Below are 22,582 nucleotides of genomic sequence, written 5' to 3' on the forward strand. Positions count from 1 at the left end.
GTAGAAAATTTATCTAAAGACTTAATCGAAAACATGTCACTTTATAAGAGATATGTGGACGATATCTTAGTAATCGGTGAAAGAAAGGAAGATATAAACTGCCTATTGAATAAATTTAATACTATCCAAAACCATATCAGTCTTTCATGTGAAGAGGAGAAGAACGACCAGCTTCCCTTCCTAGATGTACTCCTAAACAGACGAGAAGATGGCTCAATAAAACGATCCATTTTTCGAAAACCGACGTGGACGGGTCAATATCTTAGTTACTATAGTTATTGCCCTGTACAATACAAACGTGGTTTGGTAAAGTGTCTTTTTAACAGGCTTCGTCGTATTTGCACAAATGACGCTAGTGATGACGATGTTAAGTTGTCAACCAAGACATCAATCGGGAATGGCTATCCACCTAAATTTATCAATAGTTGGAAAGTTCAGGGCACAGCGAGACCTACTGTAGCCTTGGTAGAGAAAAAGCCTGTCTACATCACCTTACCATTTAGAGGTGATTCAAATAGCCTTTTATTGAAACAAAGGCTTAAATCTGTTATCAACAAAACGTATTGTGCTGCGAAAGTCATAATCAAGGAAAGAACGAGGTCCATGTTTCATTCAAAACCTAGACGACATGAAAACGATTGTGTCACATCCCACTGCGTTTACCAATTTAAATGTGTGTGTGGTCACACATACATAGGGAGGAGCAATCGTGATCTGAAAATTAGGATGGGTGAACATGTACCAAAATGGTTGCGAAAACAAATACAGTCGAATGACCCAATAAGAGTAGAGGATAAACACCCATCATCCTCTATTGCTAAACATATAATCGAAACAGGTCATGAGATTGATCTAAACTCGGCTTTTGTTGTGTTGTTTAAAGGTGTAAATGGGCGTATACTAAGGTTTATTGAAGCCTTAGCCATACGAAAATTCAAACCCCCTTTGTGTATTCAAAAACAGTTTGTTCTCTCTTTAAACCTACCCTGGTAATATATGCTTATTATCCAGAGTGATTAGGTGTCAAATTGTTTCCACATTACTTTTATTATTATTATCCTTATCCCCCCATTTCCAGCCTAGTTGACCTTTTATTTTTATATATAAATGTTCTTAACAAGTATATGTGTGATCAGATTGTTCGAAATGTATTGCGCTAATATCTCATCACATAGTTCTGATAATCTTCGTCTTCTCATTACATTATCGAAATGAATGAATATGGTTTTTTCACACTTTGTGTTCGAAAGAATCAAATTCTTTTTCTAAACCACAAACTTTTCAGAATGAAGTTTGAAAGTGTTGTGTTTCGCATAAAATGCATTGACGACCGCCATATTAAATGTCTCTTAAGATTTAACAAACTATAGATACTCTACCATTAATATAATTAAAATCACTAATCTTATTATTACTACTATTATTCTTCCCAATTATTATTATTGAGATGGTGAAGATTTGTAGATCAGGTGGATGATTTTGATGAAGTTTTGTTCTCCGAGCTAGATGGTTTGGTCGTGGAGCTTTCATCGTCCTTGTGAACGACATCATCCTAAACTTCGGGTAGAAGTGAAGTGTTTAAATGCTACAAAGATTAAATAAATGTTGCTCAGTATAATATGCTTAAGTAAAAGCAAGCAGTTGTTTATTAAACACACTTCATAATTTATGCTATCTCCACGAGAAATCTTAATAGAACCTAACAAATACTTTCACAATATCTTGTTTGCTATTATGAAAATACGTTCTATTGCTCACTATCATTCATCTGTGCCTAAAAGTGCTTGCAACTTAATAGAAATATTGAGGCAGTCCGCCTAGGATTTACCTATGCCAATAGGAGACTGATCAATTATGGACCACAACGTCAACGATGATATTCGAACAGCCTAAACAAATGTAAACGGTATATTAGTATACTAGTGAAAGTATATAAATTGTCTAGTCGGAATAATTCAAGGTCTTGTAAAGTCTAAGAGAGTGACATTATGATTTGAATTGGAAATTGATTATATGACACTTATATATACAGCTAGTAGGAGAAAATCAGGAGGAAACCTTGTGACTAGGCTTGATGCTTGCTGATTAGGACTAGTGAACAAGGCTTATATGATACCTCAGACCTATAACACCCTATGTCGTCATCAGATACGGTGCCATTATTATCTACGTTTAACCATTAAGTTTCATTGTAGGTTAAAAATGGCCAACAAAGGGATGAGATGTGAATTATTGTTTGATCTGAAAATATAATACACATGGATGTATGGATCATTATCAACACTATAATAACATGGACTTAATATGCTGGCTAAACGAACAGATAGACACCAAGGTGTGTATTTGAACAATAACCTTACTGATTTATATAGAATAGGTGAATTAAGGCTCTCAGTGGAACTCAAGATGTACATTTCATCCTACTTAGGACTCGTTAGCTAGATATACTAGGATATTAGGTTTGTTATTCAATACGGAATTCGGACCCATTACCTTTCATTCTAAGCTTTCAAATAGTTATCCATTTAGCTACTGATTTGGAATATCCAATTGTTGAAACTGCAAACATAACGCACAGCCTAGAAAACTCATTTTCAACAAAGTCATTGACCTTAGCTATAAACACTTCTCACCATTCAAGATTTATGATCTGAAACTAGAAAACTAAAGGTTCCAAGATGGGTGTAATTATATTATTTTTCCAAGTCAGTCAGTAATACGGTGTTTAGCACTTCATAATTAAAATTTTAGAGGATACCCGCTATCTTAAAGCATAAATAGCTTAGGATTGAATACAAAGGAAATTTTATATAGTTAAGATCATGAGTCAATTGAAGCTAGACCAACATGGAAAACCTAGAAGCACTGAACGGCCGTTTCGTACTGTCGTGGGACTCCTCAACAGTGAGCATCCACGATCCCGCCTAGCGGGATTCGAACCCAGGACCTACCAGTCTCACGCCAGAGAACTTAACCGATAGACCACTGAGCCGATCGGCATCCAACGGTGTTAATGTCTAACCTCAACCAATCCACGAAAAAGTACTAAAATCTCCACAAAACCCCCTTGTGACAATGAAAATTATTGGTCAAGTTATGTTCATCCCGAAAAATGACCTCAATATGTACTGATATTCTGTCAATAAAATGAGTTTGTGTTATAACAAATCGGTCAAAACATACAGAAAACCAATTATATAAACATTTGAAAAAATCCATGTAAAACTATGAAAATTTCACTTTTTTGTGCAAATTGATTTTTCATTCTGATAAATCGGATCCGATGGTTATTTTCAACATCTCTCATTTTATACAATGTCGTGTAGATTTATTACACTATGAAACAAAAGCTAATCTTTGAATTCACTTACTATTGTTTGTTTGAATCTTCTCATTGATGTTTAGGACTGCAACTGATCAGTATCTAATTGGCATATGTGCATACTGTGCGTATTGCCTCAATATAGCCTTAATTCACAAGCATGGTAAGCAAAGATGGATAGTGGCTAGCAGTAGAATCCAGTTTGACGCGCGTTTCGTCCTATTTGGGACTCGTCAGCTGGATATACCTGCATCTCAGATTTGTTGATGTTCACTCTGGGACTCGAACCCATTACCGTTCGATTCAAACACCATCGAGTTATCCACTCAGCCACTGAGTCCTGATAGCCACTTGCTTGTACAATGGGGTAAAGTTTGAATTCACTTAATATTGTTTGTTTGAATCTTCCCATTGACGAGTCCCAAATAGGATGAAACGCGCGTCCTGGATTCTACTGCTAACCACTATCCATGTTTGCTTATAAAGCGAATCTTTGTTCAGATTTTATCTTTGTGAATGATGTCAATATATGGGAATATAAAACATTTAATGTATTGTCATCATGAAATTCTAGATTGCTTAATAATTTGCTTGACTCACACATATTCTTTAGATCAGCAAGTAATATTTTGGGTGTTTAGATGAAGTTAGCAGAAAACTCTGTGTTGACCTAGGTTTGGTGCTAGTCGACACTCTTTGACAAGGTTCAAATGTAATCTTGGGGGAACTTATATTCTTCATGGGGTTCGAACTCGCAAGTACGTCTTGTTGAAGAGCACAAATTAGCACATAGCTTAGGTCAAGCAGGGTTTCTTTCAAACTACCTCGAGCTACTTAACATCAATGCGTGATACACATGATGCTAAATCACTTAGACTAGTGGTCAACTCATTAAACTGGATAAAGAGGGCAGTGGTCACTATTCGGTGATCGGTCAACTGTAACTTGATGTTGATTTGTATCAGGATTTCACATCGGTTAGTAAAAACTGTTTCATTGTAGCTTAAAACCCCAAATCACCACACAATCACAACTTTACACAGAAATGGAACTTTTTGTCGATCTACTGATTAAACCACGATAACTGAACCATTTAGTCAGAAGGCAGCTATACAATTAATAATTACCATCCAATTAACAAGTATAATATCACTGAAACATGAATATTGTATCTCGAATTGACAAGAAATATTGATTGACTAAATTATGGATATTTATCGATAAAATACATCCACAATTCATTTTACTCCAGTCCCCGTATATCTGCGTACGCATAGGGAAACCCGCATACACATTCAAATCCTCACTGAAACAGTAAAAAATAGGGATAAATTACAGTTTTCCACTAAATTAAAACAATTAAACAGACAAATTGTAATGAAATTCATCTTGATTTTTATCAATAAATTTGCAAAATTGAAGTTGACAAATGAATGTTTACTAGTCCCATAATAGGACGAAACGGCCGTCCAGTACTTCCAGGTTTTCCATGGTGATCTAGCTTCAATTGACTCATGATCTCAACTATATAAAATTACAAAAACCTCCACAAAACCCCCTTCTGATAATGTTCATTAGTGTTTATTATGCCTAAATTCATCCATACAAATATATTTACATATACATACACATGAATGCATATATACTTATAATAGCACGAATATTTCAACTGTGTGGTGGAAGATATCTTTACAAACTACCCAAAAGTGTACATAATTATTATACCATATGGTCAATAGACACATTATTGTGAATTACTAAATGGATTGTATTTTGTAATAGTTTACAGGTATCAATAAACCGAATAGTATCAGAGATATACTCGTCACTAATGCTTATGACAGTAACCTTGTCAGATCAGTTCCAGCTGAGATGGATGGTTTGTTCCAGCTGACGAGTCCCAAATAGGACGAAACGCGCGTCCTGGATTCCACTGCTAGCCACTATCCATCTTTACTTACCTTGTCAGATCAGTTTTCTGTTTTTGTAGTACACTTAATTGCATTATATCTTGTCTAATCAACTTTGATTTGTTGTGTTTAATGTCAGTTCATTGTATCTAAACATAAGAAACATACAGTGAATCGTATCTACATGAGAACGGTAATTTAATCTTAGATCTTTTATTTCTAAAAGAAATCACTTTGTTATGAGTGATCTACAAGGTCAAGATATGTAATTGTTCATAAACATCGACAAACAGGAAAAGTATGGGTCAGACGTAAATTTCTGTCAGTTATCTCAGATTATTTAAATTTTTTACATAAGAACCCTTATAATGCTTAAGTAAATCAAAGTTATGAGTTATTCGGCAATTTTCCACCATTTTTGACTTGACGATCTATATCAAAACAAAGCCATTATTGTTCCCATTGCATGATCTGATGTTGTTATGCTTAATGTATCAACAGACTCTTTGTAAACCATTGTATTTCTTCATGTGTCAACTGTAGCTTTATTATCAGAAGGGTTTTTGTGGAGATTTCAGTATTTTTCATAGTTGAAATCATGAATCAATTGAAGCAAGACCACCATGGAAAACCTGGAAGCACTGGACGGCCGTTTCGTCCTATTATGGGACTCCTCAGTAGTGTGCATCCACGATCCCGTCTCGCGAGATTCGAACACAGGACCTACCAGTCTCACGCCAGAGCACTTGACTGATAGACCACTGAGCCGGTCAGCATCCAACGGTGTTAATGTCTTACTTCAACCAAGCTTTATTATTTATTCTTAATCATGGAATAAATTATTCAAATATTGTTTCGGAATTTCATGACACTGAATCATTCGCGATATTCACTTCTCAGTAGAATTAGTCCTAGTAACATGTCTACTTAATTTGAAGATTATTGAAGTTAAAATTCAAGAAAAATGAGAAATACTAAATGCACAGTTAAATTGTTTACTCATACTACTGGTGAAACTATAATTTATGAACGACCTTTGAGAAATCTCAGCCAATCAGAAAACAGTAGGTGTAGAATAAGAATATATAATACAAAACCAAAAAGTTGTAGTGGATACACTTCTTTTACATGGTTTAAAAACTTTTCAAGGTTAGAAAGAGGTTCTACAGTTCTAAAATCGTACTGCATAGAATACAGTAACTCATCGATGTGACTCCATAATAGTCGACTTATAGTGGGATGATAAGGTCGCTAAAATTGCTTTAGCCTCGACCACAATGTTTCTATATTATTTGTGTGTACTCTGGTGGTGGGATCTACAAAATGTCGCTTGTGAACGACAACAAAATGCACGTAACCAACTCTATATGGATTTCGATATGCTCTTCAGTCATCCGTGTATATTGTGGTTCCCAGTTGCATATACTCTCGTAGAATCGGCATTATAGTTGTAGCTTGTCGGTTTCTAACATGCTGAAAGTGTTCTTTTTAAGGTAGTCTATCGTATATACCAAGAACCTATTATGGATATTTAAGGAAGTGATACTGACTCATTGTTCTATAACACTTCGTTCTCTATTGAATTTGAGTTTCTTAATGACCATTTCGTCTGTTTCTACGATTATCTCAACTTCTCCAAACTGCTCGCGAAAGCTTGTCATTTTTATTGCATATATATCTCGATAATACTCACATCACTGAACTGCTGAAGCTTTGGTGACATCTGCAAAGATTTTAGTCAGTGTCGTCGGTGCTTTTATTATCCAGTTTACAAGAATTATCATAATCGATCGTAGTCCCGTTCTAGTATAATTTTTCCTCTAAAACATATTACATTCAAATACAACATCATCACGATATACTGCACAAGATCCTGGAGCCATATGACCACTGTAATCACAAATAAAGGAACTTCTTAGTAATCCCATTTGTTGTAGGCGCTCAATTATAACATCTTCTTTAAAATCCGTTGTAACTCAATCGTACGTGAGCATTGGGTACTAAAATAAGTGCCGTGACCTTGTGATCGCTCATTCATAAATTATAGTCTCGCCATAATGATAATAATTTCAAACTTTTGAAACTAGAAATAAAGATCTATTGAATATTCGACATTTTGAATGAAGTTAAATCAGTTAGTCGATTTTTTTCCCATTCAACCCTGCCTATTATAGCTATTTACACAAAAAAGACTTTTAATGTTACCGATATGTAACTATAAAAGAGTAAATCATCATAATGCAATCCATATACCATGAAAGCAGTTGAATATATAAAGAATAGATTTATAGTTGTGTCTATCTAAAACAACATCAAGGATAAAAATCCATTGAGTATTGTTTGTTTGAATCTTCCCATCGACTCGTTAGGACTGCAACTGGTCAGTCTCTAATTGGTATATGCGCATTCTGTGCGTATTGCCTCGATATACCTTTAATTCACGAGTCCCAAATAGGAGGAAACGCGCGTCCTGGATTCTACTGCTAACATCAAGGATAGAATTGGTAATCTGCACCAGTTATCACATCAAACACAAAAACTTTATCCGACTAACTTACAATACAACCTTTTTACATTGTCAACTTCCATTCATTCATTATATACCATAAAAAATAATTTTATAGATTTTATTCCTCTCTACTAAAAAGTATTCATTGGCAGATAGATACAGTTTTTTTTATCAATTCAGTCTGTGTTTCCTAAATTGTAAACGTCATAACTATTTTTAGAATTAAATAAAAAGTCTAAGAGTTAAATATTCATTGAATCTTGAGATGGTGAAGAAGATTTGTAGCTCAGATGGTTGATTTTGATGTAGGTTTGGTCGACCAAACCATCCAGCTCAGAGAACAAACCTACATCAAAATTCATTGAATCTATTTTGTTTCGATTGACTTCACTATAAATTTACAAAAATCATATTGTTTCAACCAATTAAAATTTAGTATTTTAATAACCAATTAAATTGTTTCTACTTGAAGGTCATTATTGTTTCTATATTTAAAAAGTTACATAATAGATTTTTAAATTCAATGTATCATAAAATTGTAATTATTTTTCTTTTAACAGATTGATATAAGGTGATTTTGGTAAGTAATTTGATTTTTATGAAGTTATATAATCATTTTGTTTTAACTAAACTTTATTAGTTTTAAGTATTTTCTTTAATAGTCAGTCAGTCAGCTACAACGTAGGACCAGGCACATATATGCATTGGTTCAAGTTACCATATCTCGTTAGCACAACAAGATGAACACCGGATTCATAGAAGTAGTTAATTTAGTGGTGGTAATATATAAAAGATACGTTGTATATAAGGATATAGTACAAGAAGAAAGACAGATATGAAGCAATTTTAATCTCAAGGTTTAAGGGAAGATAAAAAGTGTATACACCTACGCCATTGTGATCGATTCTGAGCCATGTCACCCACAGTCACCAACCATTGGTTACGATAGTCACGCAGACCCCAACCAGGTAGTCTGCATCTACCAACATGGCTCAGACTAGAAGTTAGTGACTTCAAGCACTGATGCCATGTTTTGGTTTGTCCGCCCCTAACTCTTTTCCAACCATCCCCTTCACTAGTCAATAATCCTTTTTGGACTAATCATCCTTCCTTTATTCTCTCATATTATTCTTCATAGTTGTCATTTTGATGTCATTCTATAAAATGTATTATCTTTAATAGTAGTATATAATGAACAATGAATAATATATCATGTATACTTCAGATATAGAAATTACTCATTCATAAATCTTTATTTAAAGATGTTTACTAACTTATATAAACATGATTTATTTGAGAGTATATACATATTCGTGGATGCGCACTAATGAGGAGTCCCATAATAGGACGAAACAGCCATCCAATGCTTCCAGGTTTTCGATGGTGATCTAGCTTCAATTGACTCATGATCTCAACTCTATATACATATTCATTGTAAATTGTTGGTCGATTGAATATGGGATTGGATAATTAGTTTATCAGAATATGAAACTTTGAACATTCCCATTCACCATATTATTTGAATTTGTGAACAAAAATTCTGTATGTATTTATGTTGGTAAATGATTTTTTTCCGTAATGTATATGACTTAGAACGATAGCATAGTGTATGATCATGTATTTCTTGATTAAAACCTAACTAGATTTTTGAAATTTTTAAAAAAAGTAATTATAGAATAGATTTTCGCCGGCAGTGGAACCCAAGAAGCACTCCTCGTTCTCTTTAGGACCGGTTTGTTGTATGCATTGCTCATGCTCACACCGAGATGTGACGCTGAGATCTAGGTAAATCAAGCTAGTCGGTCTTAAATAGAATGAAACTCATTTTTTGGGTTCCACTACTAGCCACTTATGATAAGATGGCTATATGCATATTTACGAAAAAAGACTGATTATATTTCGTTAATAATATCAACAATAGGATAATTCAAATACTTTCTAGTAATAATATATATAATAAGCAAAGATGGATAGTGGTTAGCAGTGGAATTCAGGTTGCACGTTTCGTCCTATCTGGGACTCGTCAGCTGGATATACCTACATTTCAGTGTTGATCTTCACTCTGTGATTCGAACCCAGTACCTTTCGCTTCAAACATCAATGGGAAGATTCAAACAAACAATACGAAGTGAATCTAATATATATATATATATATAATAGTTAACTTACAAATGCCAACGTAGTAACAATTTCAAACATCTATTACTTTGAATAGGAAGCACTATCTTGTTTTTTTTTTCTAAAAAAAGAAATGTGTATGGTTAGTGTTAACTATGTGAAGTACTTTATCAAGTATCATTGAAATGTAAACAATATTCTCAAAATACATAATCACTTCTTAACATAAATAGTACTAACAGAGATTTTTAAAAAATTTTCACAATAAAGAAGCACAAATTAATTTATGCTCAGTTGACTAAAATGATGTTGACTTATTTTTTTCTTTTCTCTCCATTAAAATTCATGGATACAAATTTGTTGTGAAGGTAACATTTTTTGGTGAGTGAAAATCACATGAGTAAATAGTTACCATGATAAAAAAAATTAATCTATAAAGTTGTTTATTATTTTAGTATTAAAAGTGACAATAATCACAATAAATCAATAATAATAAGAGACAAATAGTTGGTTTTACTTCTTTTATAGATGATAAATTTCAATTGTCTATAGTCAGTATAATGTTACTATGTCAAACTATAAATAGTAACTAAGACAGTAAGTAAATTTAAAGAAAACATAATTAAAAAAATTCAGCTGGCATCCAACTGTGTTAATGTCTAACTTCAACCAATCCACGATGTTTTAGCAACCGTTCACCAATTGTCTTCAGTGAGTTGTTATCTCACAACAGACATGGTTGAACTCCACTGGTCACTGCTTCCCGCTAGAGTTTCAGTCAATTTAAAGTAGATAACTCATTTTAGTTGAATTGCCCCCATAGTGATTACTCATGAAATCAATTTTGGAGTACTAATCAATTTTTTCTTTGGGGGGGGGTGGAAGGTTAATAAAGTAGAAATCAAAAGTAAACATTTTGAAGTTAATCAGTGGTAAACTTTATTAAGGTCTGATATTTGTAGTACACAATCATATTCTACAAATATTGAAGCAGAGATGAGACTGTTCATAGGATGCAGTAGTCTAATTGCTCATAAAATTCTTAAGTTGACCCTAATGGAGTAATGTCACATATGTGTCTTATTTATAATACATAGAATTGGTGAACGGCTGCTCAAAATCGTGGATTGGTTGAAGTTAGACATTAACACCGTTGGATGCCAACCGGCTCAGTGGTCTATTGGTTAATTGCTCTGACGCAAGACTGGTAGGTCCTGGGTTTGAATCTCGTGAGTGCGGGATCGTGGATGCGTACTGCTGAGGAGTTCTATGATGGGACGAAATGGCTGTCCAGTTCTTCCAGGTTTTCGATGGTGGCCTAGTTTCAATTGACTCATGATTTCAACTATGAAACATAGAATTGTATTTATACTGAAAATATTATCTAAAATATAAAACTTTATACATTTAGAATAAAACAAATATTGGTACTTCGTAGAAATCTTGTTCAAATTACCTTAACAGTCCTTGGATAACTAATGTACATTTTTGTTGATTTTTGTATATGTTTATGTATGTCTGTTTGTGTGTGTGTGTGCCTAGGACTTTATATATGTATAGATACTAATAATGTTACTATTGTTATCATTAGTAGTAGATGTAGGTTCATTTTATTTGGCTAAATTATATTAACTATTATTAGCATTTATTTCACCGGCATGAACAGAGATGAATCAATATTTCTATTTCATTCATATTGTACAACTCAAAATGAAAGGTTAATCAATACGATATGACATGTTTCCAGAACACATGTAACAAGGTAATGAGGTAATTGACAACAGAAATATTCTCCAATGTTAGTTGTTTTGAACAGCCTCAATGAGCTCAGCGTACTAAAGTGTATGATAGACTCAGCTACCACAAAAGTTAATTCATTATGTCCAGTAAGATATTAGTTTAATTCAAGGCTAGTTTTCAGCTTTTGATATCAAGTTATATTCACTCATATGTGAGTTGAAAATAGTCAGCCATCGTTGAAATGTCATTATGTATCAGCCATCAGATCTACTTAGTCACGTTTAAATACACTTTCATATTGGTAGTTTTTACTCAGCCGAATTAGATCTTAAACACATCACAAGTTCAATAAAAGTTCCTAACAGAGGAATTACTGAAAAGATAACATTTCATTCTTCAATCTATAAAATTTCATCAATCATTCGTTGTAATCAATGAGACAAGTCAGGCATTTAAATAGTTTTGATTATAATCTTATTGTTCCTATTTCAAACCTTTTACACTGTTGAAGCGATTCGGATTGGCTTGCCATTCACAGGTTTGCTGCCTGGCATGCACCTGGCTTCGTGCTGGACTGCATGTACGCTGACTTAGCGGTAAATATCATGGGCTTCAGCGTGAACCATTAATTCTATGCAATTGGGTAACCAATGTATGGGATTATTGGAGTACAACTTTGAGCGGTGGATCACTCGGCTCGTGTGTCGATGAAGTATGCAGTGAATTAATGTGAACTGCATACATCTTTAATCTATTGATGGAAGGTATAAATAATTTCATGAGTTTGAGAATATTCTTAAAATGAGATATTAAATTTTACTTTCTAACATGACACTTAGCGATTTAGAAAAGTATTGAGTTAGAAATCCAGGCACGTGAGAAAATCTGAAAGGTATCATGAATTTTACTCAAAACTGTCTGATAATCAAACATTCTTCCTGGTCGAGGTCATTTAATCATCTCATATCATTAGCTAAAAACATCATTAATTAGGACTATGATATTTTTAACTACAAAGAGATTGTGTAACTTTCATATCTTATGTTTTAATGATTTGGTAAAAGTATATATTAGTTGGTAATTACGGAGACTATCGTAACCAATGGTTGGAGACTCTAGGTGACATGCCTCAGAATCGATCACAATGGCGTAGGTGTATACACTCTTTATCTTCCCTTAATCCGCGAGATTAAAATTGCTTCATCTGTCTTCCTTCCTATACTATATCCTTATATACAACCTAACTTTTATATACTACCACCACCACTAAATTAACTACTTCTATGAACCTGGTGTTCATCTTGTTGTGCTAACGAGGTGTGGCAACTTGGACCGATGCATCTATGTGCCTAATCCTACGTTGTAGCTGACTGATTGACGGTAGTTACGGTAGGATTACAATTCTTTGAATATGAACGCTAAACAATTGGATCAACAAATCTATTACACAAAAACACTTCCACAGAACTTTCAGAATAATTGAATACTTTAAATAGAAGTCAAAAATTAAAATCGAAACATTAGAATGAAGTGACCTTGGGGTAAATAACAAAGTTAACAAACTAAAAGTGATAACAACCAATCAAATGACAGCAAAGGCCATAGGGAAACTATGAATTAGGCGAATGAAAAAGTTACTCTTCAAAGAAAGAGCTGACATGCACCAATAAAATCTAAATAAACTAACCTCTTTTTAACGTATCTATTTTATTTATTTATTTGAACATATAAATATTGATACAATGGGACACTAAATACATATACGTCACACAAGTCACTTGGTTTGTGATACTGTCCGGGTGCCCAAACCGAAACGGGCGGTTTTCTTAGGAGGTCACACCCGGAGCCTTCGACCTAAAGGTTTGATCCAAAAGGCAGTTGAGCAACTTCAGGAGGTGTAGTCCCATGGTAGTCGGTGACCAACAATAGGTTCATACGCGACTTGTTTCCTTAGGATCCTGGAGCCCATGTACATCACTGGTTTGAAACCAGGGTTTTTCAGCTCTTCTTTGTAAATCCTCCGTACCCACTAAACTGGTTAAAGTATCATACATTTGCTTTTCGTCCTCTCAATTTCGTAACCAACACTCCCGCCACGAGAAGGCAGTGAGTGGGACTTCCCTGGCAGTGGTTGTATGAACGTGACCATGTGAAGTCATTTCGAGAGGGAGAGCGGACTCTCCCCGTCGTCAGCCGTACCAGGGTATTTAGGGGCTCTCCTTAACTACTGATGCAAAATAGTCATGAATATTAGATGGATAAATTATATTTTATCATTAAGATTACCGTAAACTGAATAGAACGATAACTTCTAATATTCAGAGTTATTAACACACATGTAAAGTGGTAGATTAGAGTCTTATGATTAAACTGTTTAAAAAATTGTTGAATAGAACTCAAACCATCTTGATGATTACGACTATAGAATCTGTACTCTAGTAAAAGTATACTGTGCTGACGGTCTTGAGCGAAATGATATGAACTCGAAGGTTCACTGAAATATAGCTTAAATGTTATTAGTTAACTACATAAAAATGATTAATAGACATAATGATGTGTCAAAACAAACTAGAAAACAGATAACTTGTTTAGATATCTAGATGGGAGGAACAGATAGTCCAGATATTTATGCAGGCCTCCAGAATATTGACTGATAAATCACTTATGGCTATCAGTATAGAGTAGTTTTACCTCATCTTTTTTCTCTTTCCAAATATATTTCACTGGATCATATTCCTTGAATAACATCTTCAAACCCTAATCTTTCGGATTACTTCTTATACTCTTACTACCTCTACCATTATGGGATTCCAATCGACAATTGCATCTCTGTGCTAATGTGGTATTTCAACTCCAACTGATGTATGTACGTACGAAGTTCTACGTTATAACTGACTGACTGACTGATACTGTATTAATTTATTTTGATACCATATTTAGAACAAAACCAAACAATTGGTCATTTTCGTTTTATGTTTTTTTTACAAAAATAAACCAAGTGATATCATATTTAGATAATGAAACCAACTGTGTTTGAAGAAATTCTTTACATTTCTTTTGTCTAGTTTAAAGTCATTAAAATCTTTTTGTTGTATCTTATGGTCTGTTAATATGTATTACGAGATAATATCACTAATTAGAGACACCGACTTATACGAGCAGACTAATGACGAATAAACTTGTACGAGCAGCCTGGAGTTCTTACTGGTTCTTTTTCTGCTTAACCTTTACAGTTGAGTCCAGAATGCCAATATCAGCCTCCTTACTTACTTACTTACTTACTTACGCCTGTTACTCCCAATGGAGCATAGGCCGCAGACCAGCATTCTCCAACACACTATGTCCTGGACCTTCCTTTCTAGTTCCATCCAATGGTTATTCATCCTTTTCATGTCTGTCTCTATTTCTCGACGTAATGTGTTCTTTGGTCTTCCTCTTCTTATTTGGTCTTCAGGATTCCATGTTAGGGTTTGCCTTGTGACGCAGTTGGGTGATTTCCTCAATGTGTGTCCTATCCACTTCCAGCACTTCTTCCTGATTTCTTCCTCCGCTGGAATCTGGTTTGTTCTCTCCCACAGTAGAATGTTGCTGATAGTGTCTGTCAATGGATCCGAAGTTTCTTGCGTAGACAACTGTTAATAAACAGTTGTATCTTCTGAATGATGGATTTCGTAGTTCTTCAAGTTTCCGCTCCATACAGTAGAACTGTCTTGACTCCGCCTGTAGCCCCTCCGGGCGCTACTGCCGATCCCAAGCTCGGATAAAGGAGGAGGGTTGGGCATGGGGTTAGTGACTCCATCCCGCAGAAAACTAACTCGCTAAAAAAACGCTAACCAGGAAAAATAATATCAGCCTCCGTTATATGAATAATATATTTCAGACATAATGGGTTTATATATATACATACCAGACCACATTACACTAGAAAATATAAAATAACAATTATACATGATCAAGCCTAAAGATGTCTGTGATTGTAAGAGCCTTTTACTAATAAATTGGGAATATCTCAAGAATAGTAAATCGTTTGGCAAGGGTCAATAGATCAAATAAAAGCTTATGTTAAGAGGACTATGTATATACATATAATATAGTTACTAGTTATATAATAAGAATATTCGTATAATATTAGTCCATAAATAATTCCTAACGGTTACCACTCATTTATTCTGAGCTTTCGTTATCTAGTACATAGTTCGTTATGTGACATAACAAGAGTTAATAGTGTGATCACACTGGAATAAATATCTGTATAATATTCTATAGATTTTAATGGTTATCTGGTCAGCTCATGAAATCAATCCATAATGGGATATAGTATTGATTTAAAATTTCCGTTTATTGATATTCAGGATAGCAATTTCTCAGGGATGAAGAATGTTTATTGTTCAGGATTGGGATGTCAAAGGTGTTATTTTCTTTGAACTGGATGGTTTAAGCGTGACAGTTCAGAGGAAATGACACCAATAATTAATCAGTCTTTTTTTGACATATATGCATCCTAATAATTTCATATCCATTGAACAAGTTAATGGCTATCTGCAATCAATAGCTCATTGGATAAAACCTTGAGTAATTGAAGTGACAAGTATTGGACTCGAATCTCAGAGTGAACATTAGCCCTAGGATACGGATTCAATATAGGATGAAACAAGCATTCTGAACTCCACTACATTCCACATACCAATTATGCTATTGTAACATTTAGTCAAACTACAAAATGAACACTCGAAACCCCAGTAGTTTCGATTATTTTAACAATGTGCCATTTAACTTGACATACATTTAAAAAACAAAACAAAAAGACACTGGATGCATTTAAATTCAATAACTGTAATGTCAAAAGAACAATACGGTAGACAGTAGGTATAGGAAAAGAATTCCTTCACCCGTAGTGATTATATCAAGATAATTGTTACTCATTAGTTTCCTATTTGACAGATTTTTTTGAATGTCAGTTATTTGGTACCATTCCATGTAAATGGTCTTTTTAACAAACAATTAATGGGAAGGAATTCAATGGCATATTTTAACATCAGTTAAAGAATAAATATACTATTATGTCTGAAATATGAATCGATATCATTCTATAGATTCACCAATCAGAAACTTTTTTCTTATAGATTCTTTACCTTGCTATTCTATTTATAGCCTAGTGTCTTAAGTCTTGACCAATGATACATCCTGATAGACAGATATAATCTTGAGCTGAGAGGAATGCTTAACTCATATGGGTTCACTCATTTTTAGTCTTGATTCTAAACGACAAAAGACAGCAATCAAGCTTCTATCATTATTATTCAAGAAAGCCTGGGCTTATATACAGAAATATATGACTGCATCACATCACGAAATAGAAAATCATAGTTTACTCATAAAGAGTACAGAATTGGCAGTGAATCGGGCAAACGGTAAATAACTTGGTGAGAAATAATTCAGAAAAATTAAAACTTATAGTAATAGTCAATGGATCAGACGCCGATTACCACGACGCGCTATACTGACTAGTATTGGCAATGGTTGGAAGAGAGTTAGGGGCGGACAAACCAAAACGTGGCATCAGAGCATGAAGTCACTAACTTCTAGTCTGAGCCATGTTGGCAGGTGCAGACTACTTGGTTCGGGTCCGCATGACTGTCGTAACCAATGGTTGGAGACTCTAGGTGACATGCCTCAGAATCGATCACAATGGCGTAGGTGTATACACTCTTTATCTTCCCTTAATCCGCGAGATTAAAATTGCTTCATCTGTCTTCCTTCCTATACTATATCCTTATATACAACCTAACTTTTATATACTACCACCACCACTAAATTAACTACTTCTATGAACCTAGTGTTCATCTTGTTGTGCTAACGAGGTGTGGCAACTTGGACCGATGCATCTATGTGCCTAATCCTACGTTGTAGCTGACTGATTGACTGACTGAGTCCAGTTATTCAGTAATTATACAATAAGGATATATATTACAATAGTCCTTAAACTAGTTTCTAAAGTTACCTTCGGTATTCATTCTGTTACGTTATAAATTTCAAAGAAAACTTATTTTGTTATATGTATATGTAGAATAGACGAAACGTGTCTAGTAGTGGAATCCAAAACGCTCGTTTCGCCCTATTTGTGACTAATCAGCTGGATATGTAGGAGTGTACATCACCTCTAACAGACAGGTACAGCCAGCTGACGAAACCAGAAGAGGACGAAAAACTGTCCTGGATTCTAATGCTAGACATATCCCATCTATTCTATGTAAACCTGTATCCCAATAGGTATAACGAGGCGTATATATTCCATCTAAAACAGATCAAGTTTCAGTTAAAATATTCACAACGGGATAATTAAGACAACTAAAAATTAGATTTTGTCGTATACAGTTTAGTAAAGTCAAAAATTATTTTCCGACAATATGAATAGAGAGATAACTTACAGGAACCATCTTTGCTGTCTGTTTATTCCATCAGTATTTTTATCTCAATAGATTTAACCTAGTACTGATGTTAATACAATAATATTTTCTAATTAATGAAACAGTGTATTCATCTAAGAAGAATAATTTTGATGAATTGCTAAGTAATAATGAAGTGTCATATTTACTTAATCTTTAGTGAAGATTCGACAGACTGACTGATTGGCAAGTGGTATCTAGCATGAACCATAGATCTAGGCCTTACAATATCGAATTATTTTCATAGTTGAAATCATGAGTCAATTGAAACTAGACTGCCATGGAAAACCTGGAAGCACTGAACGGCCGTTCCGTCCTTTTATGGGACTCCTCAGCAGTGCGCATCCACGATCCCGCACTCACGAGATTCGAACCCAGGACCTAGCTTCAATCGACTCATGATTTCAACTATGAAAATACTGAAATATCCACTAAACCCCTTCTGATCAATATCGAATTAGTTGGACCGATGATCATATTATTACTTGATCAATATAATTCAGTAAGTTTTAATGATTTCACATACCGGAAATCGATCTATACTCGATGATCAACAGGTGTAGATGGTAACTGTTTTTAACCTACCACTCATATATAGATAGGCTGATGTTGGGATAAACCATAATGTTCAACTGCCTACTAGATTAAGGAGAGTAAATTATAACCAGAATTCGGGAGTTCAGTATTCGACCATTCATTAAATGATTCATAAACTGAAGGACCTATATGAATATGTATTTAGATTCGAAAATTAAATACAAACAGATATCCGGTATATCATTTATTGCCACATACTTGGAAATGTAGTAAGGAGTCCTAGTGAGAAGCTATGACCTGTGGAGTTCTGCCGTATCGGATGTGATTTACGCATCGAATATGATGGAAGATGATCACTCAACACTATGGATGATCAAAGTTATACATATACACTACTAGATACCCATTTGTCTAGAGGTTTAGGGTCCACACATGAGATCGAAGGTTCTGGGTTCGATCCTCTGTGACGTAGTCGTGGTTGTCCATTGATGACGTGTAGCATACTAGTATGGAAAGACTGTTCCATGCTTCCTGTTTTACAATGGATCTCTAATTTAGGTCTGTTCATGTTGTCAATAACATTTAATAATTCTCACAAACCTTTAAACTGAAAGCTAGAATTAACAATTTTTCTAATATTATGATAGTTTCCATTCATATTAATAAATCACATTATTATACAATATTCAGTTGATCTTTCTTTGTCCTGTCTCTCTATCTCACGCGCACTCGTAAAGTACACAACAAATCTTTATTAATATAGGTCATTAGCACACTTATGAATCGATTGACTTTAAAGAACATCTATCTAATTTTTATTCAGAATGTTTTTATTAAAACTATTCAATGAATTAAATCCACTTGGTATTGTTTGTTTGAATCTTCTCATTGATGTTAAGGACTGCAAATGATCAGTCTCTTATTGGCGTATGTGCATACTGTGCGTATTGCCTCGATATAGCCTTAATTCACAAGCATTATCAGGATCAGTAGCTGAGTGGATAACGCGATAGCGTTTGAAGCAAAAGGTACTAGTATCGAGTCCCAGAGTGAACATCAACACAGATGCAGGTACATCCATCTGACGAGTCCCAAATAGGACGAAACGCGCATCCTGGATCCCACTGCTAGCCACTATCTATGCTTATTCAAAGAATTGTTAAACACATTTAGATATATATAAATACTATGATATAATTAGAAACCAATAGGTATTTGCATGTTTCTTTTAAGAGTGAATCGGTTTTTATAATTAACCATCATTCGTGATAAGTATACTTCAAGTTGAAACTTTTAATTGATATACTAGACTGCAGTTATATTAAGTAGGAAAACATTTTGCCCCATATTCAAGGCGTATTACTTTTCAAGTATCAACATTTTTAAAGAAACATACATTTTACAGATGAAATCATGAGTCCATTGAAGCTAGACCACCATGGAAAACTTGGAAGCAGTGGACGGCCGTTTCGTCCTATTGTGGGACTCCTCGGCAGTGCGCATCTACGATTCCGTCTTGCAGGATCCGAACCCAGGACCTACCAGTCTCGTGCGCAAGCGCTTCACCACTAGACCACTGAGCCGGCATCCAATATATAAATTGATTGGATCACGATTCAGTTATTTCTGTTGTCTTTGAAGATAATTCTTTTTAATTATTAAGAAATTACACTGTACCCTCCAATTTCTTTGCTATAGATTATTATTTTTAATAAGCTAATTAACTATAAATTCAACTGTACAGTTAAAGTAAATGAAGTCATCAAAATGAACATTTCCTTTTTTGAATCATCATTATTCTTTGTGTTCATTGATTGAAAATAAAAGCTCTAATAATTAACGAAATGATGAAACAGTATTCGTATTTCATTTCCATTAACGAATATTCTTTTCGTTTAGTAAATCAATGCAATTTACTTTGTTACTATGCTTCTATTTACCCTATGTTACCTATGTTACTTGGTTATCGTTATAATCCATTCGAGCGATATTGGCTAGGTTCTTTTGGTCCTACCATGTAAATCAAGTTGGCCAGAGAACAGTAAAAGCAAAAGCGGAAAACTCGTAGCCCAAGAAGAAGGTTGTACTGCTGACTATATGGGAGTATAACAACATTATTTAAAGTGTTGCTGTTTTCCCACAACAGAAGGAGACGTTTAGAAAAGTTTGACCCCAAATATTAAACATCTTGTTTCCTAGATTTCTGTTGCTTTTAGCACTCTCTTTAAAGTACAAATGTAACATGTCAATAATTACTAGGAAAAAAACTGTCTGGCCTTTAGCAGTTGTCCTTTTGGCACTATGTTCAAGCTCTCAGGTCATCAAGGCTATTTCTAATCTAATTTCTTATATAGACACTTAAAGAAAAGGTATCTTTCAACGATGTAGGTAACCAGAATATAACAAACTCACTCATATTATCTAACTGCATTCATTCTTTCACGTTATGATGTATATACCCTAAAGATGGCAAACTAATCGTCGGTTTAGTAGCTTAAATGAATAAATAGTAAACAAGCATGTTTTGGAATACATATAATTTACATATGATACAGGATAAAATTTGTGTGCATTCAGAAGAAAAAAATCAATAATCAAATAGGGAAACAAATATGCACCCCCAAACAGACACACACACAAATATATATGAAAACATATTTAATCACTAGGTCATAAAAATGAATTTACTTTCAACATTGAATTCGTTAATGATGATTAGTACTATTACTACCATTATTATTAGTACTAGCTGTTGTTATAATAACAACAATGATAGTCATATTGTTTCTTCATATGGTATTACTTCATCTGTCACTCCCCCTCTCTCTCTCTGGTGGTATATATGTGTGTAACTAAGTGAAAATGATTCATCAGACAAAATTGGGAGATATATTTGTTCAGATTTCTAGGGTGTAGGGGGAATCGAATTAATACACGAAAATCGACAACTAATACGAATGAACAGTTGTTCATTTATTTGTTTTCAGTTTTACCATTAAAATAATTTGTAGTGGTATGTAAAATTTCCCATTGTTGAAAATTAGAACTGTAATTGTGATTAGTCGATTGCTATATGTGTATCGTTAGCGCGTTACCCTGATAGCTTTTCATTACAAGTAGCTCAGTAAACTAGTCATTTATAGTGTAAAGTATTAGGTTCCAGTCCTGGTTTAAACATCAACGTCGGGATGCGGTAAGTATATTCAATCGGATCCCGAATAGGATGGAAAGTGAGTTGTAGATTCAACTGCTATTTACAATCCAGACACTAAAAATATAACAAAGTACTTTTTATGGTAATTTTCATGATCGAACTGATATCAGCTAGACTAACATTAGAAAACAACTGTCATTGGTCAATTTTATCAACGAACCCACATGTAATCCAACTAAAGGGAGTTCACATCTGAGGTGATGAAGAAAAATACTTGAATCACCACTGTTGTGTATTCGGTGAAACTTGAAGGATGATGAGTTCGTTCTCGAAGCACTGGACAACCGTTTCATTCTGTTGTCGAACTCCTCAACAGTGCACATAATTTAGTATTTTACATATTCAAACACGACATATTTTCAATTTAATTTTCTTGATTCATCGATAGAGAAACAAAATACTAGGATTGTGCTTTATTCCTATTGGTTATATGTCAGAGTGACTAGAATAACTGATTTAAGATAAATGGATAGATACAATTCAATAACAGTCGAATCATTATGTTCATTGTGTTTCAATGAAACCTATTTATTTTGTCAGTTTATATGCCTAAATGTTTAATATCTTGAATTTTAGTTTGATAAGTACGTGCACTTAAAATCTGTTCAGTTTAAAGATGTTTAGGTAGAGTGTGAAACAGTTAACCCAGTTTATCATATAAACTATGAAGACTTTGCAATATACACAAAACGCTGTACTGATAATAGTCATTAGCTTACTAGTAACTAACTTCAAGACGAATTTCCTGAGTTTTAGTGAGAAGCCGTGATTAGCAGAGTTCAGCCG

General features: G+C 34.2%; 1 protein-coding gene across 1 annotated transcript in view; it reads left to right on the forward strand.

The window, feature by feature from the left end:
* Window positions 1-8,278: 8,278 nt before the first annotated feature.
* Window positions 8,279-22,582, forward strand: part of Smp_063070.1 (putative rabb and C) — a gene marked incomplete at its 5' end in the record, with an annotated part of 52,185 nt that continues 37,881 nt past the window's right edge. Inside the window, one exon of the mRNA XM_018798334.1 lies at window positions 8,279-8,321. The remainder of the gene's footprint in view (window positions 8,322-22,582) is intronic.

The sequence above is a fragment of the Schistosoma mansoni genome, chromosome 6 (genome assembly GCF_000237925.1).
Source record: "Schistosoma mansoni strain Puerto Rico chromosome 6, complete genome".
Taxonomy (NCBI): Eukaryota; Metazoa; Platyhelminthes; class Trematoda; order Strigeidida; family Schistosomatidae; genus Schistosoma; species Schistosoma mansoni.